Source organism: Lonchura striata, chromosome 30 (assembly GCF_050655825.1).
Source record: "Lonchura striata isolate lonStrDom1 chromosome 30, ASM5065582v1, whole genome shotgun sequence".
Lineage (NCBI taxonomy): Eukaryota > Metazoa > Chordata > Aves > Passeriformes > Estrildidae > Lonchura > Lonchura striata.
The window spans coordinates 5072919-5083644 of NC_140732.1; positions in this window are offsets into that span (position 1 = coordinate 5072919).

Here is a 10726-nt window from a genome sequence, read left to right on the forward strand (position 1 = left end):
CTAAAATTGTCCACTCTGGAAGATAAATCCTTCTCCATTTAGTATCCTACATGTATCTGTGAACCGTCTTTATGTCTCAGAACATCTTGATGTCACACATCTGCATGCCATGTTTAAATGTAGCCACACTTGCAGAGGAAGGAGTGTGAGGAGAGAGGTGTCAAATGTGTGACGTGGTCTGTCCCTCAGCAGTTCCCTTTGTATTTCCCATCCTGGGCCAAGCTGCTCCATGAGTTTGACTGTTGTTTCCTGCCATGTGCCAGTTGAAAACATATCTAAATATCTTGGGGCATGAATCAGGGCAAGGCTGGATGCTTGATCTGAGCACTGTGTTCTACTTTTTCCAGGCTTCCTTGGTGAATTCCACAGAAGTGGATTTGAAGAAGAGGTCACTGGGACCACCTTTGATCCCCCCAATACGCAAGGAAGGAAATCTCCCTGTTGGCAATGCTGCAGGGTCAGTGGGAAGCCCTCTCCAGCTGGTTTTCCAGGAGTCCCAGGAGATGAGGTAAGCCAAGGTGTCTGCTGCTCCAGGGTGCTGTTCCCCTTACTCATCTCATGCAGTGATTTTCCAAAATATCCCACGTATTTAGGCAAACCTATGTATATTCAGCATTTTGCCCATCTATGAAGGGCCAGCACAATGTCAAACACCACACCAAGGGCCCAAGAGCAGAGGTGGTGGTGAAGAAGAGGAGGCAGGGCTTCCAAGCACCGCAGGACAGTCCCTCTGCTGGGCTTGCTTACACATTCCCTCTGTAATGTTTGTGCTGCCTTTTGGTAGTGTTTTGCACGGGTCTAGATCCTGCAGGCTTTTGAATGTTGTGATCTTTGGGTGTTAAATTGTCCTCCCATGAGAATAGGCTTGTGCAAATATTGGCTACTGGAGAGGTGTCTGCAAATTCAGATGCTGCTTCTGTAAACTTCAGGTGTCATTTCTCTGTTTCTCAGCCCCCACTGTGAAATGAAATCCCAGACAAGTTTTAGTCTATAGATTTAAAATCCGTTTTATGTTTAATATTCTTTTCTGGGCTTAATGTCAAAGATGGAAAGGTGCTAAAGAAGTGTTATAGGACATCACCTAATGGAAAGATATTGGCTTGGATATGTTTGAGAATACGTAGCTGTCCAGCTTATCTGAGTAATAATAATAAAGAGGGAATCACAGAATTATCATTCCAATTGAAAATCTTTGGTAGGGCTTTTAAAGTGCAATCTGAGTGTCCTTGCCTAGCAGCTGAGTTGGAAGGAGCCTTTTTGTTCTGGAAAGAGCCAGGAGGTGTAATATCATTCTCAGGAGACAGCAGTGCTCTCACCACGTGTAGCACAAGGCTGTCCCTGGGGTAGCACGAGAAGGCGAAGTCAGGCTCTGGCAGCAGTACAGAAGTTGCTGCCCTGCATGCAGACTCCTGTGTCAGCTCAGCAGCTGTGGCTGCTTCAGAGAGGCTGTAGGAGCCACGTGGCTCCAAAAGGAGAGAAAGCAGAATTGGGCAGTTCTGATGCAAGCTGAAGAATGAGTGTTGTGTTTCAGCCAGAGCTTGACCAGCTCTGAGTGAAAAGAGCAACTGAAAGCTTAACGACAATTAATCAGCTTTCCATCTTGCTGTGCATCTTTATATGTTTTCCTCCTTCATCAGTGACCATGCTAAGAAGGTTTGCCTCCTTTCATGGCACACTCATTCCCTCCCTTCTCTTTCTACTTCCTCATTTGTTCCTTTGTCCTCATTTTCTTCCAGGCCAAGACCCAGCAGCAGTAGCCAAGGGAAGACCTCTGACCATGCAGGTAGGTACAGGGCATGTCTGTCCTAAAATGAGCATTGGAACCTAGACTCAGAGGTGACATTTGGAAAACTAGGTTCAAACCCATTCTTTTGAACATTCCTCAAAATTCATTTCAAGTCCTTGATGGGTACAGTGGACTCTCCCAAAGCCCAGTCACTGGAAGTGCTCTCTGGAGGTGCAGTGAAAACTCTGCCAGTGTGAAGTGTTGAGTGGCAGGAGCTGGAATGGTAACTTGGGGCCCAGGAAATGCAGTGCAGGAAAAAGGAAACGTTCCTCTCCATGCTGTTTAGAAGATTCCAGGAAAAGTGTGCCATGAAATCTGAAGTGTCAAATGGTTTAGGTTTGCATTGTGGCCTCTGTTATATTTTCTGTCTCCACTTTGCAGGCCTGACTGGTTACCCTCTTGCCAAGAGGTTTTCTGCAGCAAGTCCCTTGATGCTCCTTCCCTCCAAGATTCCCATCCCAAAGAGCTCTCCATCTACTAAGCCAAGCCAGGTTTACAGCAGAGAACAGGAGAAGGGGAAAAACGTCAGCAGCTGTGATGAGGAGAGTAGAAAACAACAGGGACTGATTTCAGATGGAAAAGGACATAAGGTAAGGAGAGCAAGCTAAGTCCTGTGTGGTAAATGTTCAGTTTCTGTGCTGTTGGCAGGGCTCTGAGACCTTTTCCCTGACAGGAACTGACCCTTTTGCTGAGGTTTGGACAGCTCCTGATTTGGCTCTTTAGCTGGGCCAGAAATGATGAGCTGCTAAGGATGGGTGTGAGTCTGTCCCCGCTGCCTCCACCTCCCTTCCTGGCCACGGCATGGGGGCCTGGAAGAACTTGGGCAGGCTGAGACCTTGCAGAGAGCTGCAGGACAGGGAGCTCTGCTGAACTTCCTAAATGCCAGTGAGCCTAAGATGATGGAAGTGTGGGAGCTGGAGAGCAGAAAGCATCCTGAGAGCTCAGCAGCATCTGGGCTCAAAGGCTGTGGAGGAACTGCAGGAGGGAAGGGCAGCAGCAGAAGCAAAGAGGGGCTTGAGAAAAGCAGGGTTTGACATCCTGCAGAATGGCTTTGTGGGGACTGGCCTGCAGATCAGCCCTGCCTGTTAGGTACCTTTAGGAACAGGGAGAGAACAGTGATCTAAACCCCTTCCTGTGCCATCCAAAAATGCCAGTGGAGCCAGTGGCACCCAGAACTTCTTGATGCCACACATGTGGATGCCACCTGGGAATGTAGCCACACTTGCAGACTCAGTGAGTGTGAGGAGAGAAGCATCAAATGTGTGACATGGTCTCTCCCTCAGCAGCTCCCTTTGCATTCCCCATCCTGGGCCAAGTTGCCCCATCAGCCTGACTTGTCTTTTCCTACAGGTGCCACCTAAGAGCGTGGCTAAATGTCTTAAGGCATGAATGGGGGCAGGGCTGGATGCTTGATCTAAGCACTGTGTTCTATTCTTTCCAGGCTTCCTTACTGTATTCTCGTGGGGGAGAAATGAAGAAGGGGTCACTGGGACTACCTTTGATCCCCCCAATACGGAAGGCAGGAAGTCTCCCTGTTGGCAGTGCTGCAGGGTCTGTGCGGAACTCTGTCCAGCTGGATTTCCAGGAGTCCCAGGAGATGAGGTAAGCCAAGGTGTCTGCTGCTCCAGGGTGCTGTTCACATCTCTCTTCTCATTTTATGCAGTGACTTTCAAATGTGTCTCATGTATTTAGACAGATCTATGTGCATTCAGTATTTTGCCCATCTATGAAGGGCCAGCACGATGTCAAACCCAGCACCAATGGCCCAAGAGCAGAGGTGGTGGTGGTGAAGAGGAGGCAGGGCTTCAAAGCACCGCAGGACAGCCCCTCTGCTGGGCTTGGCTATTATTTCACCCAGAGCTTGGCCAGTTCTGTGTGACAACAGCAATTGAAAGCTTAAGGACAATTAATCAGCTTTGCATCTTGTTGTGCATCTTTATTTGTTGCCTTTCCTCTTTCATCAGTGACCATGCTAAGAAGGTTTGCCTCCTTTCATGACACACTCATTCCTTCCCTTCTCTTTCTACCTCCTCATTTGTTCCTTTGTTCTTCATTTCCTCCAGGCCAAGACCCAGCAGCAGTAGCCAAGGGAAGAGCTCTGACCATGCAGGTAGGTACAGGGCATGTCTGTCCTAAAATGACCATTGGAACCTAGACTCAGAGGTGAACATTTGGAAAACTAGGTTCAAACCCATTCTTTTGAACATTCCTTAAAATTCATTTCAATCCCTTGATGTTCTCAGTGGACTCTCCCAAAGCCCAGTCACTGGGAGTGTTCTCTGGTGGTGCAGTGAAAATTCTTCCAGTATGAAGTGTTGAATGGCAGGAGATGGAATGGTACCTTGGGGCTCTGGAAATGCAGTGCAGGAAAAGGAAACATTCCTCTCATTGCTTCACATAACTTTCATCTCCCTGCAAGCTTTTGAGAGTCAAAATTAGTAGAGCAAAGGAAGGCATTTAGCATGAAATGACAAATGTTCCCACTCCTTCCTCCTGCCCTTGAAGTAGAAAAAATTTCCCTGGGGCAGTTTCTGAGCTGCACCCTTTGAGGAGTGAAGGAGGTTCATGGGCATTGCCTGGTTTTGCACTGGCAAAAATAGGGAAACATCCCAGGGCAGAAAGTCCTTTGGAAATCTCTTCCCCAGCTCTCTCTGCCCGTGCCAGTGTTGCAGGCTGAGGCTGGAGGAGGAGATGCCTTCTGCCTTGTCCTCCCTCCCTGCCTTGCCTGATCTCTGACAAGTGGAATTGTGCCAGACAAAATGCCATCTCTGGTGCATCTGGGTCAGCCAATGCTTTCAAGTTGAAAGTTTCCATGGCCCTATTGTTGGTCCTTTGCCATCTCTGGGTGTGCAATGATAGGGAAGGTGAGATTTGAAGAAATTATTCTGCTGGTGCAGAAATGGGATCCGATACCCTGGTTCCTTTGCTCAGGGTTAGTTGTGCCAAATCCTGGGTTCTGTCAGATTTTCCTTTGGAATGACTCCTTTATTGCTGCTCTGAAGCTGGAATGTCTTGGAGCAGCAGCTATTGAGAAGTATTACCGACTAAATAAGGTGATTTTTTTTGTGGATTTATTCTGGCCTTGGAATTAGCTATCTCCTTATTCCTTACCTGCCCATGTTTTATTAAAGTCCTTACCATTTGAGAGAGGGAAGGAAATCCTATTTTATGGCAGGTATTCCTCTCTTCCTGCTAGGATGCCACATGATTTTATCCTCTGTGAAACCATGTAAAGAATTAGTTCTTTTAGTTCTAAACACTCTGTTGGAGAGTATTTCAGAATGACCTGCCCTCTGCTATTTCCAGTAAGGAAATTTGGAATTGTCAGTATTAGCCAGGATCAGAAATGTTTTGAGTCAGTTAATGTTTTATGTTGCTTTTGGTTATCTCTGCAGGAAAGAAAGCATGGGAAAATCCCATGGAGCAATGAAGCAGGGCAAAATTGGCAATTTACAATTTCATGGCCAGTGTTTCTCCTGCAGATACAGACTCCTTGAATGCTGGGGACATGTAATGTGGATTGCAAAGCTTCTTCTAACAAATGAAGTGCCATGGTTCATGAGCTGGCACTTCATTTGTTGTGAGGAGAAGTAAAAGAAACCAACCAAACCCAACCCAGAACTGAGCGGGAGTTAGAGAAACAAAGGCCATGACAAGCAGCTTTGGAAAACAATTACTTCCTAGGTGTAATTGCCAAATTCTGGCGACCATGTGGATTGCCAACAGTTTAGAAGGAAAGGGATGTGAATGTAGTAGATTTGGCAAGGAGCAGCACATAAGCAAAGTTGTAGAAGCTTTCTTTGCTGGCTCACCAGCTCCATGCAGTCCAGAGGAATTGTAGTGATGCTAGTTTCATGAAAAATAAAAAGAGAGTTATCGCCTGATTAATTAAAAATCCCTTTGGGTGCCCCATCAAGCCTTGGATGGATTGATTGTAAAGGTGGGAGTTCACCCAACACCCTTCTTCCCTTGAGAGCATGGCTCAGCCTCACACAGAGGTGAGGGAGAGCTGGGCTCTCTCTGGTGGGAGGAAGGCTCTTGTGGCAGCCCAGAGAGCCTGTGCACATTGCCAGGGAACAGCTGTGCCCTGCATGTGCCCCTGCAATCAGCTGTGCTCTGCCAGTGCCCCTGGAGCTGTGGGCTGCTCAGCTGTGGGGCAGGGAGAGGAGCAGGAGGGTGCATGTGCAGCTGAGCCATTCCTGGAAAGCACAGGGCTCTGGGCTCCCTGCTGTCCCAGGACAGCCCAGAGGCCAGGCTGTTCCTGTGGCAGCCCTGTGGAAGCGGGTCAGGGTTTTCCCCGGGCCTGCTTCAAAGGGCTGCCAGCAGCAGCATGCTTCCCTGTGCAGCTCTTTAGAAGATTCCAGGAAATGTGTGCCATGGAGCTTCAGATCCTTTCGATTTACATTGTGGCCTCTGTTATATTTTGTGTCTTCACATTGCAGCCCCAACTGGCTACACTATTGCCAAGAACCTTCCCCAGACACATCTGATGTCACTCCTTCCCTCCAAGCCCTTGCCACCCATCCCCGAGAGCTCTTCTTCCATCAAACCAAGCAAGATATATAATGAAGAAAAAGACAAAAGCCAAATTTGCACTGCCTACAATGATATCAGAAGAAAGAGCCTGGAGCTGAGCTCAGATGGAATAAGGTGTAAGGTAAGAATGCCAAGATAAGTCTTGTATGGTAGAATTTCTGTTAAAGTGCTGTAGGCAGAACTTGGAGACCTCTTCCTGTGGTGTGAGCCCAGGGAAGCTGCTGAGTCAAGGAAGATCTCAGCTGGACACTGCACTTCAGGCTGCCTTTGCAGTGGGTGTGAAGTGCAGGCTTCGTGTCCTCAGCATGTGTCAGTAACAGGAGAGGTCTTGGAATGGCTTCTGGGCTGTGTCGTGGTTCCTCCTCTGTGTTACGGTGGAGAAAACACCAACTAGCAGTCAGAGCCGCTAAAATTGTCCACTCTGGAAGATAAATCCTTCTCCATTTAGTATCCTACATGTATCTGTGAACCATCTTTATGTCTCAGAACATCTTGATGTCACAGATCTGCATGCCACCTTTAAATGTAGCCACACTTGCAGAGGAATGAGTGTGAGGAGAGAGGTGTCAAATGTGTGACGTGGTCTCTCCCTCAGCAGTTCCCTTTGCATTTCCCATCCTGGGCCAAGCTGCTCCATGAGTTTGACTGTTGTTTCCTGCCGTGTGCCAGTTGAAAACATACCTAAATGTCTTGGGCCATGAATCAGGCCAAGGCTGGATGCTTGATCTGAGCACTGTGTTCTATTCTTTCCAGGCTTCCATGGTGAATTCCACTGAAGGGGATTTGAAGAAGAGGTCACTGGGACCACCTTTGATCCCCCCAATACGCAAGGCAGAAAATCTCCCTGTTGGCAATGCTGCAGGGTCAGTGCGAAGCCCTCTCCAGCTGGTTTTCCAGGAGTCCCAGGAGATGAGGTAAGACAAGGTGTCTGCTGCTCCAGGGTGCGGTTGACCTCGCCCTTCTCATCTCATGCGGTGACTTTCCAAAGTGTCCCATGTATTTAGGCAGACCCCTCTGTATTCAGCATTTTGCCCATCTATGAAGGGCCAGCACAATGTCAAACCCAACACTGACGGCCCCAGAGGAGAGGTGGAGGTGGGGAAGAGGAGTCAGGGCTTGGATATTATTTCACCCAGAGCTTAGCCAGCTCTGAGTGACAACAGCAACTGAAAGCTTAAGGACAATTAATCAGCTTTCCATCTTGCTGTGCATCTTTATGTGTTGCATTTCCTCCTTCATCAGTGACCATGCTAAGAAGGTTTGCCTCCTTTCATGACACACTCGTTCCTTCCCTTCTCTTTCTATCTCCTCATTTGTTCCTTTGTCCTCCATTTCCTCCAGGCCAAGACCCAGCAGCAGTAGCCAAGGGAAGAGCTCTGACCATGCAGGTAGGTACAGGGCATGTCTGTCCTAAAATGACTATTGGAACCTAGACTCAGAGGTGAACATTTGGAAAACTAGGTTCAAACCAATTCTTTTGAACATTCCTTAAAAGTCATTTCAATTCCTTGATTGGCTCAGTGGACTCTCCCAAAGCCCAGTCACTGGGAGTGTTCTCTGGTGGTACAGTGAAAATTCCTCCAGTATGAAGTGTTGAATGGCAGGAGATGGAATGGTACTTTGGGGCCCAGGAAATGCAGTGCAGGAAAAGGAAACATTCCTCTCCATGCTTCACATGGCTTTCATCTCCCTGCAAGCTTTTGAGAGTCAAAATTAGTAGAGCAAAGGAAGGCATTTAGCATGAAATGACAAATGTTCCCACTCCTTCCTCCTGCCTTTGAAGCAGAATACCATTCCCTGGGGCAGTTTCTGAGCTGAACTCTTTGAGGAGTGAAGGAGGTTCATGGGCATTGCCTGGTTTTGCACTGGCAGAAATAGGGAAACCTCCTAGAACAGAAAGTCCTTTGGAAATCTCTTCCCCAGCTCTCTCTGCCTGTGTCAGAGTGGCAGGCTGAGGCTGGGGGAGGAGATGCCTTCTGCCTTGTCCTCCCTCCCTGCCTTGCCTGATCCCTGACAAGTGGAATTGTGCCAGACAAAATGCCATCTCTGGTGCATCTGGGTCAGCCAATGCTTTCAAGTTGGAAGCTTCCATCACACTCTAGGCATATGTACCTTGCTGCTCTCCATCCCAATCTCTGTGTTTTATGGAAGCTCTGCAGTCTGCAACCTGACTTGCCTGTTGCCCACAATTATGTTTTTGGGGGCTTGAAGTCTGCCAGAGATTTACATGAACCTTTGCTTCCATTACCAGGCCTTCCACTGAGCCAGGCCAAGGAGATGGATCATCCCACCAGTCCTGTTTTAATGAGTGACAGTGACCTGAGGGACAGCTCTGGAAAGGTAAGGGGTAAGCACAGGGATGAGCAGACTTCATTTCCAGTGGCTGTTTAGTGCTTGGCCAAAAATGTCACTGGAAATTATCATCTTCCACCCCTTGGGAGATGGGGATGGAGATTATCTTGGGAATCTATTGGACAGCTACAGAGCAATTGCTTGGCTATTTCCAGTGGTGCCAGAAAGGGTCACTGGTTTGGAGATGGTGCTAAGGTCATGCCAGAAGCATTCTTTATGTGCAAAAGCTCTTTTAGAGAAGTTCTGAATGGCAGAGAACCATCAGTGAACGTGGGCAAAGTGCATCCTCAGAAGCAGAGAAGCAAAGGTTCTAATGTTGAGTGTAAGCAAGGCTGCAAAATTAAATGGGAGAGTTTGACTTTTCCAGGATACCTTTGGCTGCATCTCACAGCCTTCTCCTTCTCAAGTTTTCTGCTCATTAACATCAGTGTTTCTGCAACTTGTTTTCATATGACTCCTCCTTTTGGTCTCGTGGTCTCAGAGCCCAAATCCTTCAGATCCCTTCAGAGCTGAATCCTTGCGAAGGCAGGAAGTGAGAAACAGCTGCAATTCCTGGCCATGAGTGTTAAGCAGCAGCTCATTACCCCTCCTTGCTGGGTATTGCACACAGTGTTTATTCTCCTGCCATGGCCTGTAGGAACTGAACTGCCTGCTCACTTGCCATGTGAGCTCTTCATCTGTCTTGGGGCACTCCTATGACTTTCATGCCTCAAGCAGGCCTTCCTGACAGAGGTTGCAGTGGCAGCAGTAGAAGGTTATGGCACTGAAGTGTTTCACCTCACTGTGTGTAATAGCCAGGGTGAGGATGGGAGACCTTCCTCTGAAACTATTGGAATATCTGTGGAGCTGCACTGAAGCCTGTAGCACTCTGTGGACTCTGTGCTCCTGATGAGATGTTGTGTTTAGTTTGTGTGTCTGTGCTTACAGTCTGTGCTGTATTTCCATTGCACCTAGATCCGTCCTGCATTGTGCAAGTTGGCTCAAAAGAACTTGGAGAGGAAGAAAATGGAGCTTCTGGAGAAAGAGTTGGAGAGAAGGAGACAAAATCAAGCATCCTTGCAGCTTCCTCTTAAGCCAGTTGAGCCTGGGGATGCAGCTGGAGCAAGTAAGTGTTGGCTACACTTGTGGTCCTTTCTGACCACTTGCTTGCCCTTTGCACAGTGTTGCAATCAGGCTGGGATGCTGTTTGGCTTGCATTGGGGCGGAAGCTTGCATAGGATTTATTTCTGTTTGCCAAAGAAAAATACAGATGCATGAAGTGTCTTGCCCATAGCCTCACTGAGTCAGTACCAGAATATCAGCTTCCCACCTTCACCTCTGCAGTCTTTCAGAGTAGAAAATTCTGTCTTGCAAAGTACACTGGGGCTTCAGACTCTCCTGGAGAGCAGCCTCCAGGGAAGGCAAGTCCAAAAGAATGCTTTTCAACCAGGCTGCAGCCTGGAAGAAACAAAGTCCAGCTCCTTCTGATTAAAACACCAGAGCTCCTCCTCCTGCCGCTCCCTGCTGAGGAGCTGGCACTGCTGAGCTGTGCTGAAGCCCCATCCATTGCTTCTGTTGTAGCCCCAGGAGCAAGCAGCGTTCCCGACTGAATCCCGGCCCAGGGGCTCTGACTGCAGGGCTGGGAGCGCTGCCCCGAGGGCGGCAGCAGGGCCCTAAGGAGGCAGCACTCAGCCCGAGAGCATCATGCAAGGTTATCTGCACTTTCTTTTGGGAACTTCCCCTGACAGCCTCTGCAACAGGACAACAAAAGCAAAGCAATACTGGCTCTTCCTTGTTTCTTAGGGCAAGCATCACTGCAATTTGCTATTAAGCTAGAAGAGGGTAGATTTAGATTATATATGAGGGAGAATTTGTTTTTAAATTAAAGGGGATGAAAAGCTGGAAGGGTTTGCCCAGAGAAGCTGTTGTTGGTTCATCCTTGAAGGTGTTCAAGGCCACTTTACATGGGGCTCTGATCTAGATGAAGATGTCCCTGTACATAGGAGTTGGTCTAGATGGTGCTTAAAGGTGCCTTCCAACCCAAACTCTTCTAATATTCTGTGATTCTGTGAT